General features: G+C 39.2%; 1 pseudogene; it reads right to left on the bottom strand.

Moving 5' to 3' along the window:
* Window positions 1-6,862: 6,862 nt before the first annotated feature.
* On the bottom strand, window positions 6,863-13,715 carry LOC115943520 (zinc finger matrin-type protein 5 pseudogene; annotated as a pseudogene).
* Window positions 13,716-16,798: the final 3,083 nt, after the last annotated feature.

Raw genomic sequence — 16,798 nt, forward strand, 5'->3', positions numbered from 1 at the left:
ATGTCCACTCTCATCACTTTTATTCAACATAGTACTGGAAGTCCTAGCCACAGCAATCAGATAAGAAAAAGAAGTGAAAGGCATTCAAGTTGATAAGGAAGAGGTAAAACTGTCACTATTTGTAGATGACATGATACTATATATATAAAACCCTAAAGACTCCATCAAAAAACTACTAGAACTGATAAATGAATGCAGTAAAGTCACAGGATAAAAAATTAATACACAGAAATCTGTTGTACTTCTATACACTAATAATGAGGTAGCAGAAAGAGAAGTTAAGAAAAAATAATCCCATTTATAACTGTGCCAAGGAGAATAAAATACCTAGGAATAAATTTAACCAAGGAGGTGAAAGATCTGTACTCTGAAAACTATAAAACATTGATGAAGGAAATTGAAGATGACATTCCATATTCATGGATTGGAAGAATTAATACCGTCAAAATGTCCGTATTACACAAAACAATCTACAGATTTAATACGGTCCTTATTAAGATACCAATGCATTTTTCACAGAAATAAAACAAATAATACTAATATTTGTATGGAACCACAGAAGATCCCAAATGGCCAAAGCAGTCTTGAGAATGAGGAACAAAGCTGGAGGTATCACAATCCCAGATTTCAGGATCTACTACAAAGCTGGGTAAGCAAAACTGTATGGTACTGGCACAAAAATAAACACATAGATATCAATGGAACAGAATAGAGAACCCAGAAATAAACCCATTCTTTCATGGTCAATTCATCTATGACAAAGGAGGCAAGAATATGCAATGGGGAAAAGACAGTCTCTTCAAAAAATGGTGCTGGGAAAACTGGACAGCTACATGCAAAGGAATGACACTGGATCACTTTCTTACACCATACACAAAAATCAACTCAGAATGGATTGAGGACCTAAATGTGAGACCCGAAACCCTAAAAATCCTAGAAGAAAACATGGGCAGTAATTTCTTTGACATTGGCCATAGAAACATTTTGCTAGATATGTATCCTCAGGCAAGGGAAATAAAAGGAAAATTAAACTATTAGGACTACAACAAAATAAAAAGCTTTTGCACAGTAAGGGAAACTATCGACAAAACAAAAAGGCAACCTACTGAATGGGAGAAGATATTTGCGAATGATACGAGGTTAGTATCCAAAATATACAAAGAACTTATACAACTCAACATCAAAAAACCCCACAAATAATCTGATTAAAAAATGGGCAGAGGACCTGAATAGACATTTTTTTTTCAAAGAAGACATACAGATGGCCAAAAGGCAAAGGAAAAGATGTTCAACATCACTCATCACTAGGGAAATGCAAATCAAAACTACAATGAGATTATCACCTCACACCTGTTAGAATGGCTAGAATAATAAATAAATAAATAAATAAATAAGAAGTGTTGGTGAGGATGTGGAGAAAAAGGAACCCTTGTGCACTCTTGGTGGGAATGGATTGGTGCAGCCACTGTGGAAAACAGCATGGAATTTCCTCAAAAAATGAAAACTAGAAATACCATATGATTCAGTAATTCCACTATTGAGTACTTACACAAAGAAAACTAAAACAGTAATTTGAAAGGATATATGCGTTCCTATGTTGATTGCAGCATTATTTACAATAGCCAAGATAAAGAAGCAACCCAAGTGTCCATCAATAGATGAATGGATAAATCAGATGTAGTATGTACAATGGAATATTACTCAGCCATAAAAAATGAGATCTTGCCACTTGCAACATGGATGGACCTAGAAGGTATAATGCTAAGTGAAATAAGTCAGACAGGGACGCCTGGGTGGCTCAGTCGGTTAAGCGGCCGCCTTCGGCTCAGGTCATGACCCCAGGGTCCTGGGATCGAGTCCCACATCGGGCTCCTTGCTCGGCGGGGAGCCTGCTTCTCCCTCTGCCTGCCTCTCCCCCTGCTTGTGTTCTGTCTCTCTCTCTGACAAATAAATAAATAAAATCTTTAAAAAAAAAAAGAAAAGAAATAAGTCAGACAGAGGGGCACCTGGCTGGCTCAGTGGGTGGCGAATTTGAGCCCCATGTTGGGTGTAGAGATTACTTATAAATAAAATCTTTAAAAAAAAGAGAGGGGGTGAGTGAGATGGCAGAGCAGTAGGGGACCCTAAGTCCATCTCATCCCTGGAATTCAGCTAGAGAGCTATCAAATCATTCTAAACACCTGTGAAATCAATCAGAGATCTGAGGAAAGAAATGCTGCAATTCTACAAATAGAAAGCGACTGCTTTTTGGAAGGTAGGAGGTGTGGAAATATAAATCAGGGGCAATATATCAGAGGATACAGCAGAGGGGAGGGAGCCTCTTAAGGATGCTACTGCAAAGTATTATAAGCAGTGGAATGTAAAATCCTAGAGGAGAACACAGGCAGCAACTTCTTCAACCTCAGCTGCAGCAATTTCTTGCTAGAAATGTCTTCAAAGGCAAGGGAAACAAAAGCAAAAATGAACTATTGGGACTTCATCAAGATAGAAAGCTTTTGCACAGCAAAGGAAACAGTCAACAAAACTAAAAGGCAACCTATGGAATGGGAGAAGATATTTGCAAATGACCTATCAGTTAAAGGGCTAGTATCCAAAATCTATAAAGAATTTATCAAACTCAACACCCCAAAACCAAAAAATCCAGTCAAGAAATGGTCAGAAGACATGAACAAACATTTCTCCAAAGAAGACAAACAAATGGCCAACAGACGCATGAAAAAATGCTCAACAACACTCTGCATCAGGGAAATATAAATCAAAACCACAATGAGATACCACTTCACACCTGTCAGAATGGCTAAGATTAACAACTCAGGAAACAACAGATATTGGTGAGGATGCGGAGAAAGGAGAACCCTCTTATACTGTTGGTGGGAATGCAAACTGGTGCAGCCACTCTGGAAAACAGTATGGAGGTTCCTCAAAAAGTTAAAAATAGAGCTACCCTACGACCCACCGATTGCACTACTAGGTATTTATCCAAAGGATACAAACATAGTGATCTGAAGGGGCACATGCACCCCAATGTCTTTAGCAGCAATGTCCACAATAGCCAAACTATGAAAAGAGCCCAGATGTCCATTGACAGATGAAGGGGTAAAGAAGATGTGTTATATATATACAATGGAATAGTACTCAGCCATCAAAAAGGATGAAATCTTACCATTTGCAATGATGTGGATGGAACTAGAGGGTATTATGCTAAGCAAAATAAGTCAGTCAGAGAAAGACAAATACCATATGATTTCACTTATATATGGACTTTAAGAAACAAAACAGATGAACATAGGGGAAGGGAAGGAAAAATAAAATAAGATGACAACAGAGAGGGAGATAAACCATAAGAGACTTTTAACTATAGGAAATAAACTGACGGTTGCTGGAGGGGAAGTGGCTGGGGGGATGCGGTAACTGGGTGATGGGCATGAAGGAGGGCATGTGATGTAATGAACACTGGGTGTTATATGCAAATGATGAATCACTGAATTCTACCTCTGAAACTAATACTACACTATAAGTTAATTGAATTGAAATAAAATTTTTTTTAAAAAAGAAAGAAGTCAGGGTGCCTGGGTGGCTCGGTTGGTTAAGCGACTGCCTTCGGCTCAGGTCATGATCCTGGAGTCCCTGGATTGAGTCCCGCATCGGGCTCCCTGCTCGGCAGCGAGCCTGCTTCTCCCTCTGACCCTCCCCCCTCTCATGTGCTCTCTCTCATTCTCTCTGTCTCAAATAAATAAATAAAATCTTTAAAAAAAAAAAAAGAAAGAAAGAAAAAGTCAGACAGAGAAAGACAAATACCATATGGTTTCATTCATATGTGGAATTAAGAAACAGAACAAATGAACAAACAAAGAAAAGAAGAGACAAACAAAAAAACCAGACTCCTAAGTACGGAGAACAAATTGTTGGTTGCCAGAGAAGAGGTAAGCGAGGGGGTGGGTACAGTAGAAAAGGGGGATTAAGAGGTATAAAGTTCCAGCTACAAAATAAACAAGTCACAGAGATGAAAATCACAGCATAGGGAATATAGTCAATAAGATGGTAATAACACTGTTTGGTGACAGATGGTGATTACACTTATCGTGGTGAGCACTGAGTAATATGTAGAATTATTGAATCATTATATTTTACACTTGAAACTGATATAACATGTGTGCTAATTATACTTCCATATAAGTTTTTTGAAAGTTTTAGAAACTGCACTTATTTTTGGTGTTCTAAAATTTATAAAGGTATGTTGAGGTGTGGGTCTTTTCCATTGATTATGTTTAATACTTGCTGGGATCTTTTAACTAGAAAACTACTGTCTTTTTACTACTTGGGATAAATTCTGACCCTTCATGTTTTTTTCCTCCCTTTCTGAATGTTTGACTTTCTGGATTGATTCTCTTTTTCTTACCTTTTCCTCTCATATTTCACATACCTTTTGCTTTTTCTCTGTGTTCTAAGATAATTTCTTTGTCTGCCAATTCTTCTATTACATTTCTGACTTCAGCAACTATATTTAAAATTCTAAGAGCAATTTCTTATTCTGTCATTATTCCTTTATCATAACAATCTGTAATTCTTTTATGGATATATTATCTTTTAAAAATCTCTCTGAATAGGTAGCTTTCAAAGGTTTTCTGTTCTCTGAATTCCTTATTCCTCTTAGGACAATTTTTTTTTTTTATCCTGATCTTTTTCTTCTATTTGTATGTGTGTTGATCTATATTTGCTTTTCTATATTTAAGAGAGAAAAACCATGTTGGTATTTCTGTGTAGCTGGTATGAGTTTCCTGTGTGCTATATGAGTCTAGATCTGTTTCCTCGTTCAGTGTCTTTCTGAAGGGAAAGGTTGATCAGAGGTTCCAAGATGGGGCTTGGAGCTGACTTTAAAACTAGGGGGAGGGAACAGAAGAGACACCTCAAAAGGAGAAGACCTTATTCTAAGATTGTTACCCACCTAGCAACCTTTGTTCTCTGTGACTCTATCTGGTGAGTTCTGCCTGAGTGCTGATAGCGGGGGGCGTGGTCCAAGGATGGCCTCTTGGAAAATTGTTTTTAGAAAGACTTCGACTTAACTTCCTTTTAGCTCTCCTTGTATCTCTTCTGTCCTCCCCTGACAACTCTTGGGCTCTGCTGAGCATACCAGCTCCCTTGTCAGCTACAGGCCTTTCTTACTTCCTCTGGACAGTGGACTCACTCTCTGTCTTATCTATCAATAGCTTCTCTCAACTTACTGTTTTCCAGAAATCTTAGAAAGCCTCTTGCTTGGTGATGGTCCATTTTCATTCTCTTTGCTGTATTAGGTTATTTTACTTTTACTATCATTTTAATGGAGACTTAGGAGGGAGAGAAGACAAATGTGTGTTTCATCTACCATCTTTGCTCATATTTTATTTTTGATTTTACATCTGTCTTCAAAAATGAGATTGTTCTGATAGTTGTCCTTTTCTCTATGTGACCTTTCTTTTGGGTTTTGGGTTCAGGCCTGCAGTAACTTTAAAAAATGGTTGGCTCACATTACAGGTGTTTTCATACTTTGGGATAGTTTAAATTCATCCAAACATTGGTCCAAGGACTATTGCATTACTGTGACCTGGGACTATTTTTTAAAATCTAGATTCCATTTATCTTTGTACCAATACAAGAAAAATATGAAATAATATACATAAATTGATAACATTTGTTAACTCCTAAGGGGTGGGAGAGAAATGAGGAGACTTACTTTTTATTTTATACATGTGTTTATTGTTGTTTTTTTTTTTTACAACCACTATACATAACTTTTGAAAAAAAAATCTTAATGGAAAAAATAGATTTCCAGGGCAAACTTTGGAGACTCTAGTTCATTGAGTCTGGGAGGCCAGGGAATCTATCTATATATTTTAAAATGTACTTGGGTAATTTTAATGTACTTGCATATAAAAACCTATGGGTCTGATGAGGCACCTGGGTGGCTCAGTCATTAAGCATCTGCCTTCAGCTCAGGTCATGAACCCAGGGTCCTGGGATCAAGCCCTGCATCGGGCTCCCTGCTCAGCGGGAAGGCTGCTTCTCCCTCTCCCACTCCCCCTGCTTGTGTTCCCTCTCTGGCTGTGTCTCTCTCTGTCAAATATATAAATAAAATCTTAAAAAACAAAACAAAAAAACTGTGGGCCTGAGATTTAGAGAAGGAAGGCAGAACAAGTGAAGAAATTCTTGTGGAGGAAGGCAGAACAAGTGACTTCTTTTTCAGTATTATCTGTCTAATTTCCCTGCCTCTTCTTGAGCCAGTTTTGGTACTACATGTATATCCTTGGAAATCACCCATTCTTTTAAATTTATTCATGAAAGGGGGTTCTTGGGTGGCTCAGTCAGTCAGGTGTCTGCCTTCAGTTCAGGTCATGATCCCAGGTTCCTAGGATCGAGCCCCACATTGGGCTCCCTGCTCAGCAAGGGAGTGTGCTTCTCCCTCTCCCTCTGCCCCTCCCTCTGCTTGTGCTCTCTCTCTCCCCCTCTCATTTAAAAAATAAAATCTTCAAAAAATAATTCTATTCATGAGAAATTATATCTACTAATTTCTTATTAGCCTTATAATCACCTTTTTAATCTTTTGTTTTTAGAGAGAGAGAGAGTGAGGGAGCTTGAGTGGGGAAGGGGCAGAGAGAGAGGGAGAGAGAGAATCCTAAGCAGGCTCCATACCTGGCACAGAGCCCGACATGGGGCCTGATCTCATGAGCCAAGATCATGATCTGAGATGAAACCAAGAGTCCTACACTTAATGGACTGAGCCACCCATGCACCTCCGTAGGCTTTCTTTATTTTTTATTTATTTTTTTTTTTAGAGAGAATGAGAGAGAGCATGAGAGGGAAGAGGGTCAGAGGGAGAAGCAGACTCCCTGCTAAGCAGGGAGCCCGATGCGGGACTCGATCCCGGGACTCCAGGATCATGACCCGAGCCGAAGGCAGTCGCTCAACCAACTGAGCCACCCAGGCGCCCCCGTAGGCTTTCTTTATAAATATCCAGAAGAAAGTTTTCTCATCCATCTTTTCAAGATGTTCCATGAGGCAGGGAGCGTGGAGCTTCCAGAAGCAGAGCTTGGACCAGGGCTGCACGTGGTAGGGAGACTCTGGGGCTTCAGTCAGGCCAGGCCAATCTGATGGTTTTCAGAGGCTCCATGGGGTGCAGCAGGAGGGGGACTTGGCGTCCCCAGTATGAGCCCTTATCTTTATTGTGACTGACTCAAAAGCTGACCAGATGGGGGTCAGGTGGGGAGGAAGGGCTCAGCCCCACTGGATGCTGGGCTGCAGGTGGTGGTGCCCGCTGGGATGGAGGCAGCCTTTGGACTTGTGGTCAGCCTATGGGATACCAGAAGATGGTGGTTCTCCCGGATTTAGCCCTGTTGCTTGGGGCTGAGCTCAGCCACTTGGCTCTCTTTTCCAACCAGTCTTCCAGATGGCCCTTAGGGAGCTTGGTGACATCTGGTGGCCACTCCTTGGCCGGCCTCTCCTCCTCCACCTGGATACTCAGCTCCTGCAGGTCTGACATGTGGGAAAATCTGCAGTTGGAGCCAGAGGCACACTGGCTGGTCAGTAGAAACTTCCTGCAGGGCCCACTTGTCCTGCTCATCGAGCAAGATGGCAGCTGCATCTTGGAACACGTTGTACCAGACCTTGTTGGCCTTGAGGTGCCACAGCCCATTCAGGAGCTTCTTGCGGTTGTGGAGGTTGTCCTGGAAAGGGTGGCTGCCGTCATCACAGGAGTGATGCTTCCCCAGGGCCACCTGTGCCTGGCTCTCCAGGGCCCAAGAGCTCTGAGCTCCTCCTCCTTCTGTGCCCTCCAACCTTCTTTATCTTTAGTGTCAACCCCTTTCTTATTATTCTTTGTGGTTTTTCTATTAAAGCATTTCTATTGTGGTAAAATATGCATAATGTAAAATTTGCCATTTTAACCATTTTTAAGTTTGCAATTTCAGTGGCATTTAAGAACATTCGCAATGTTGTGCAACTATCACCACCATCTATTTCTGGAATTTCTCATCATCCTGAACATAAACTGTGTACTGTTAACCTTAAAAATAAAACTGCCAGTTCGTTTTTACCAGCAAAAATGGGTTTATTCAGGAATAGCAGAGAATTGCAATCTGGGACAAGCACGCAACAGCAAAAACCATAGGCAAGTCCAGAGAACAGAGGAGAGGAACACTCTTTTATAGAGGAAAGTGAGAAGTCGGGAAAGGTGTCATAAACAAAAGGTCCACTGAAGTAAACTAGGATTGGGAACCATAGTGTCTTTTCATTGGCTGGGCTGTTGCTGAGGGGAGGAGGTAGACTTTTTTCCTCCTACCACAATAGTAAAGTAGTATGGAGAGGCAAGGTCCATCTCTTCCTCTTAGATTTGCAATTGATGATGAATGGTAGAGCATGAGAGCCACCCCCGCCCCCACCAGCCTCCTAATTCCATTTTAGTGAGGTTTCCCGTTATTAATTTTCAGTGCCCATTAAATATTAACTTTTCATTCTTTCCTATCCCCAAGCCCCTGGTAACCTATAAATTACTTTCTGCCTCTATGAATTTGCCTATTCTGGGTACTCCATGTAAGTGGAAGCATACAATATTTGTCCTTTTGTGTCTGGCTTATTTCATTTAGCATAATGTTTTCAAGGTTCGTACATGTTGTATCAGAATTTCATTCTTTTTTAAAGCTGAATAATACTCCATTGTATGTATATATCACATTTTGTTTATCCGTTCCTCTGTTGATGCGCATTTGGGTTATTTCTACCTTTTGGCTCTTGTCAATAATGCTACTACGAGGATTAGTGTACAAGTATCTATTTCCATCCTTGCTTTCAATTTTTTGGGGTATGTACCTAGAAGTAGAATTCCTGAACCATATGGTAATTTTATGTTTAACTTTTTGAGAAACTGACAGACCGTTTTCTACAGCAGGTGTACCATTTTGCATTCCTATCAGCAACGCACAAGAGTTCCAATTTCTCCACACCCTCACCAACACTAGTTATTTTCTGGGTTTCTGTGTTTGTTTGTTTTTAATTGTAGCCATCCTAATGGGTGTGAAGTAGTATCTCATTGTGTTTTGATTTGCATTCCCCTAATGGGCAGTGATTTTGAGTATCTTTTCCTGCGCTTATTGGCCGTTTGTTTGTCTTCTTTGCAGAAAGTTCTATTCAAGTCTTTTGCCCATTTGTGAAGTGGGTTTTTTGTTTTTTGTTCAGTTGTAAGAGTTTTTCCATTGTTTATTGACCTGATTTATTATTCTATCTCTCCTGAATTCCTAAGAAGCATACAGTGGATCTTCTCTATTTGTGCTGTTCCACATGGCAGCCATTAGTCACATGTGACTATTGAAATTTAAACTTTAGTTGATTAAAATTAAATAAAGTTTAAAATTCAATTCTTTGGTGGCATTTCAGCTTGTCAGTAGTCACATGTGGCTAGTGGCTACCGTACTGGACAGCATAGAATGGACATTTTTATCATCACAAAAAGTTCTATTAGACAACATTGTGCTAGATCTACCTTCCACATCTTATTTTTTTTCTCTAATATTCTGCATCTCTATTTTTATGGTCTTTGTCCTGAGAGATGCCCTTGACTTTATCATTCATACCTTGAATTGGTCTTCAGTCATGCCCAATTACATTAGTGACCTCCTAATATTTAATTTTAAATCTTATTTGGCAATTAGCTTTACAAATGTCAATATTTCTTTTGTTCTTCTATTGCTACCTTTTCATGGGAGCATACTCTTACAGATGAAGTTTGCTTTTGATTAACTACAAGGATGCTTATTCACTTAAAAATTTTTTTTTATGTTCTCTGTCTCCTGAATTAGCTTTGTTTCCTCCAGGGTCGAATGTCCTATTTGTTCATCTTGGTTCCTCTCTTCCCTGCTGTTCGTTTTCCTAATGTCTAGTGATTCTTAATTGTCCATTTAAATTTTTTGAATGCAAGACTAGGCTGACATATAGCTCATATTTATTATCTTAACACCTGAAGCTCCATTTCCACAACTGGGATCAGTCCTTAATTGCAGGATTGATGGAAGGCTCTAGGTTGAGAACAGTCAGATAAGCTCCCACAGTTGTTAAAACAAAGAGAAGTCTTTATTCTAGAGGTGAGTGTTTCATTTCAATCATGGGTGGGCTGCATTCCCTTATTCTCTTTCTTCTTTTCCTCTGTTTACATTGTGAATGTACAGAATTATCTTGGGCCTAATTTGATTCTCTGCTCTCGAGAACTGACTAGGAGTTCCCCTCAGGCAGGATCTCCAATTTGATTAGAGAGTGGTAATCATGGCTCTATCCTGGGGCCAAACACTGCCCCCAGCTGCTCTATATATAGAAAGGGGCTCAGTTGTTTTCAGGGCAGACCTTTAATTAGTTACTCCACGGTACACTTATGCTCCTTGCCCTTGCTGACTCCTTGAAGCCCTTTGAGAAAACTCATCTCTAGCTTATGTTTTCAGATTTCTGCTACTTTCGTTTGTTTAGGATGGGAGTTTCTCTGCTGTGCTGTCTCTGTCAATTGAATGCCACCACCCATCTTCATTAATTGATCTTTGCTTTTGTGGACCTCTGGTGTATTAGATAAGTTAATCCTCAATTTATAGTAATCAGTTAACATTGTTCCATCATCATCAACATTACTGCTATTACTACTACTTATTTCATCATCATGCACCATCTCAACTCCTTCTTGATAGGATGAATGTATTTTTGCATCATGTATGTTTGCATTTTTAACTGATATAAATGGTACTAAAAGATTTGTTTTCTTTTTTCAGTGTTGTTTTAAATATATATCTTGATATTCTATAAATATCCAACTAATGCTTTAGGATGCAGCTGGTATTCCATTATAATCCTGCACTACATTTATTTATTTATTCTCTGGTGTTGGATACCTCCAACTCTCCACCCCCACAAACACTTGACAGGGATTTCTATCTGCCCATGTATTTCAACACTTGCTATTTCTCTACTTTCTCATTTTTGCCCACACGGGGGACACAAAGTAGTATTTCACTGCTGGTTTAATGTGTATTTCCTGAGCGTCTCTTCCTATTTACACATTAACACTTTGGATTTCCCCTTCTGCAAATGGCCTGTTATATTAGCCCGGAGATACTAGATTATGCCACTCTAACAAACAACAAAAACTCCTACTGGCTTAAAAGAAGAAATGTTTATTTCTTGTTCTTGCTGGTTGTCAGAGAGGTTCTAGTCCTCAGCCACTCAGGGACCCAGGATGATGGAGCAACCATAATCTTAGATATTTTGCCAGTTATTACCCCAGAGGAAAAGAACACATGGTGAATCATGTATTGGCTCCGGAGCTTCCATCCAGAAATGATACACATTATTCCACTCACATTTCATTGCCATAGCTAGTTCCATGGCCATAGTTAACTTTTAGGGTATGGTAAATTACCATCCTACTATGCGTCCAGAAGGAGGAGAATGGAAAACATTTAGTGAACATCACTAATGACAACTATTGTCTGTTCTTCTGGTAAAAAACTATTCAATTTGTTTTTTTTACACTCATAAAAACTACGCTCCATCCCTACATAAAGTAGTTGTCTAAACATTTGGAAGGAAGGAAATTTTTTTTTCTTTCTACCCTTTGACGAACCCCTGTAACAAAAGACAGATTAACAAGAGAAAAATAAACAAAAGGTTATTAACATGTATATTTCATATATACACGGGAGAAACTCAGGGAAGAGTAACACAAAGAGATGGCTTAGAATGCAGGTTTATACAGCATCTTCAACAAAGAACAACACATTTTTAGAGAAATGACAGGACACACACACAAAAAAAACCCCACACATTTTTAGGCTTCCAAGGGTGGCAGATGTGGGAAAGTAAATATGTGGGAAACTAGTGGTAGATAGAGGCTAGTTAGTAAAGTTTGCATGTAGATTCCTCTAGTGACTCCAAGCTGGTAGGGTCTAAAGTTACCTCTGGTGATTAACTTTCATTTTCTCTGGTAGAGAGGGAAGGAGGGACACCTTTGAGAATTTATGTCCTGCCTTTAGGCAAATAGGAGAAGGACAGGGAGAATTTCTTGTATTTGCTTTTTCTCAATTGCCTTCAGCTCAAAATAATCCTTATGCTAAAGTGGCATATTTTGGTGTGACATATTCTGGTGTCTTTCACATTCTACCCTGTCATCCACACTCTCTATCCCAGGAATGTATAGTTCCTTGTTTTGGCCCTGATTTCCTGCTCTGGGAGTAGCTACCTTGCCCTTTGCTCTCCATAACCCTTGGCTGTACCTACCTTCTGGAAGATTCTTTGCTTTCCATCATCCTCTTTGGCCTTATCTGCCATAGACAATAGCACATTTGCTGCCCATTGATGGCTGGGGGCTCTAGAGTCATTTTAAGGCTCACAGGGTCATAAACTTTACACTCACAATTTCTTTGGCCATGCAATACTTTCCTAAACCTTAATAGCCTTCTTATTTATTTCATTCTAATAAGTTCTATCTGACAGGGCTCATCCACCGCCATTTTAGAGATTCCAGATGTATTTCTTGGATTTGCTAGATTTCTTGCTCACCCTATTCCCCACACTTTCCTTTTTGCATAATTGCAGGTAAGGTATTGAGTTTATCAGGCTGTTGTGGAAGAGCTGCACATTTAGTCTCTTAGTGCCATTTTGTCAAATTAAAAGGAATTACTAATACCTCACCTTTAGTTGAACCCTCACTCTGAAACATCTTTATCCATGCAAAGGTTTTCATCAGTGGATGAAACAGCCATAAACTTGACGTGATCCTTGTCAAAAGGCTGAGATTTTAATGAGTGTTGTCCTTCCAAGCCTTCCTCATTTTTCCTTTTACTTGTGAGGGTTGAGAAGCAGTTATCACTTCCAACTGTGCAAGACCCCCAATTTCTGATCCCTCTCATTCCCTTCCAGTCCCTCTTGGAAATATGCCCAGTTACTTTCTGCTTATTTCAAATGCAGTCAACAGAAACTAATGCTCACTATTATCTTGCCTTCCTCTAGGGTTAAACGTTTATTAGGTATAAGACCTGCCTCCCAAGTTATTGCAGATGACATTTTTATTCAGTATTTTGCCAATACATCACACAAAATGCTATCCCTCCAACATCTGCTCACAGTTTCCTTGCTCCCTGGTGACCAGCTCCTAAGCTATTGCCATATATTTTAGATTATACTGTTATGTAGGGACTCCCTTCCTGTATCAGTTAGGATAGATTAAATTAGGCTAGGTGACAGACAACCATAAAATCTTAATGGCTTGAAACCACAAAGGAGTATTTCTAGGTCACTGCAAGTCAACAGGGGTCTCCACATATCATAGCCCCTCAGAGACCCAGGCTAAAGTTGTAGCTACTATCTCTAACATTGCTTGTCACCACGCCAAAGGGAACATTGTGGTAAACAGCACAATGATTCTTAAGCTTCTGCTTAGAAGTGACACTTGTCACTTCCACTGAAATTTCACTGATTGATCAAGCTATATGGCCACACCTAACTTTAATGAGGCAGGAAAGTGTAATCCCACCATGTATCCAGGAGGAAACCAGAAATATTTGATGGAACTAATGACTATCTCACATACTTCGTCCATTTTCATTGTAGTTCCTGTCATTTTCTTGTTGATTGTTAGAGTACTGGTAGGGTCTAGAAGATGGTGCTGCCTCATCAATTTTAAACACTGAAAAGATCTTCTCACCACCATTCATCTGTGAACCTAACTATGTCTATGGTGTCCTTTACCGAGTAGACATCCTTTATGTTGATGTAGATCAATTCATTGATTTTCTCCAGATTGAAATTTGTGCATTGGGGATCTTGTTTAAGAAATCCTTTCCTGGGGCTCCTGGGTGGCTCAGTCAGTTAAGCAGCTGACTCTTGATTTTGGCTCAGGTCATGATCTCAGAGTCGTGAGATGGAGCCCCACATTGGGCTCTGCGCTGGGCATGGAGCCTGCTTAAGATTCTCCCTCTCCCTCTCCTTCTGCCCCTCTCCCCACCTGCTTGCATGCATGCTCGCTCTCTCTCAATAAAAATTTTAAAAAATAATAAAAAAAAAGAAATCCTTTCCTATCCCGAGGTCACAAGATGTGATCATATACTTTCTTCTATCACCTCCATCTTACACTTTCCGCATTTAGATTTTTAATGCATCCAGAGTTCACTTTTTTAAGGGGTTATGTAGAAGTATTTTATTTTAATCCTTAAAATAACCCACTATTCTCAATATCATCAAATATAAAGTTCATTATTTCTCAGCTGACTTATGATTCCATCTTTATCATATTTCAAATTCATGACATCTACTTTTGTTCCATTGACCTATTTGTTTGTTTGGGTTTTTTAAGATTTTATTTTTAAGTAATCTCTACACCGAACATGGGGCTTGAACTCACAACCCTGAGATTGAGAGTTGCACACTCTACTGACTGAGCCAGCCAAAAGCCCCTGTTTCAATTCCAGTTCTACATTATTTTTAGCACGATGGCTTTGTAGAGTGTGTTAATATGTATTAGAAAAACTCTTTGCTCTTCTTCAAAGTTGTCTTAATTATCTGTGAACTTCCAGTCTTCCTATAAATTTCAGAATCACTTTGTTATGTTTCTAATTTATTTTTGATAGAAATTCTACCAAATGTATTAATTAATTAGAAGGACATTTTACCTCTCTGTGATGTTAAAATTTCTCATTCTTTAACATACTATATCTCCCCACATATTCTGGTCCTCATTTATGTCTTTTATTAGAGTTTTAAAGTTTTTCTTGTGCATTCTTTGATAAGTTAATTTCTATATATTACATAGTTTTTTATTGCTATTGTGAATGGCATCTGAGTTTATATTAAATTTTCCGGTTGGTAATAGCTGATATAGAAGAATGTTACTGATTTAAAATTTTGTGTTAATATTGCTTACTAATCTAAAAATTTGTGTGGTATTCTGTTGCAATTTCTTTTTTTTTTTTAAGATTTTATTTATTTATTTGATGGAGAGATAGAGAGAGTGAGCACAAGTAGGCAGAGAGGCAGGCAGAGGGAGAGGGAGAAGCAGGCTCTCTGCGGAGCAGGGAGCCCAATGCAGGGCTCGATCCCAGGACCCTGGGATCATGACCTGAGCCGAAGGCAGACGCTTAACCGAATGAGCCACCCAGGCACCCCTCTGTTGCAGTTTCTATGCATAAGATCACGTCTATCATTTGAAAATAATTACATCTTTGTCCCTTCTTCTCCAAACTTTAAATTCTCTTCTTCACTTTTTCATTTCTATTATTATAATGCCAACGTTGAATAGTGGTGGGGATATCATTCATCCTTGGCTTCTTTGTAATTTTAAATGGTCTGTGTCTTCAAGCATATGTTTTTTGAGGTAATCAGTGAAAACCATAGATCTTCAATGAACTATTTAGTCAGTTTTGGTGGACAGAGAACATTTCCTTTACCTCAGAAAGTTCCCTTGTGCTCCTGCACAATCTCTTCTCCCTCCAGAAGCATCCACTATTCTTATTTTTTTAAGATTTATTTATTTATTTATTTATTTATAGGGGAGGGGCAGAGGGAGAGGAAGAGAGAGAGAGAGAAGCAGACTCCCCACTGAGTGTGGAGCCTGACGTGGGCCTTGATCCCACAAAACTAAGATTATGACCTGGGCTGAAACCAAGAGTTGGTCGGTCAACTGACTGAGCCACCCAGGCACCCCCACTATTCTTATTTTTATCATTATATGTTAATTTTGCCTATTCTAGAATTTCATATAAATGAAACTATGAAAAAATGAACTTTTATACGTCTAGTTTCTTTGAACTAATATAATATTTTTGAGATTCACCTCTGTTGTCACTCGTATCAGTAGTTTGTTCCTTTTTCCTGCATGGTAGGATTTCACTGTTTTACTAACCACAGTTCATTTGTTCTCTGTCTAATGGGTATCTGGGTTGTTTCCACCTTGGGACTATTATGCATAAAACTGCTATGAACATTCTTACATAAGGCTTTTTTTTTTTTTTTTAGTTTTATTTATTTATTTATTTATTTTTAAAGATTTTATTTATTTATTTGAGAGAGAGAGCACATGAGACAGGGGAGGGTCAGAGGGAGAAGCAGACGCCCCGCTGAGCAGGGAGCCCGATGTGGGACCCGATCCAGGGACTCCAGGATCATGACCTGAGTCGAAGGCAGCCGCCCAACCAACTGAGCCACCCAGGCGCCCCTTATTTATTTATTTTTGAGAGAGAGAGAGTTGGGGGAGGGGCAGAGGGAGAGGGAAAGAGAGAATCCTGAAGCAGACTCCCTTCTGAGCCTGGAGCCCAAGGTGGGTCTCGATCCCAGGACCCTGAAATGAAGAGTCAGCCACTCAACTGACTGAGCCACACGGGTGCCCCTATATAAGAAGGCTTTTTGTGGACCTATGTTTTTATTTATCTAGGAGTGGAATTGTTTGGTCATAGAGTAGATGTATGTTTAACTTTTTAAGAAACTACCAGTTTCCCACAGTAGCAGTTTAATTGTATGCTCCTACCAGCAATATATGAGAGTTCTAGTTGCTCCACATATTCTATAACACTTAGAATTGTAAAATGTTGTAAATATTTTTCATTTTATCAGGGATATATTTCCTTACTGTCCTTATATCAGACTGGTGCCTAATTGTTGTTTTAATTAGCATTTCTCTGATGACTAATGATTTCAAACACTTTTATCATCCACTTATTGGTCATTGGTATACCTTCCTTTGTGAAATATCTGGTTTTTGCCCATTGAAAAAAACTGTGTTGTTTGTATTTTTATCATTGAGTTG

The sequence above is a fragment of the Leptonychotes weddellii genome, chromosome 9 (assembly GCF_054177405.1).
Source record: "Leptonychotes weddellii isolate Sample4059 chromosome 9, ASM5417740v2, whole genome shotgun sequence".
NCBI lineage: Eukaryota > Metazoa > Chordata > Mammalia > Carnivora > Phocidae > Leptonychotes > Leptonychotes weddellii.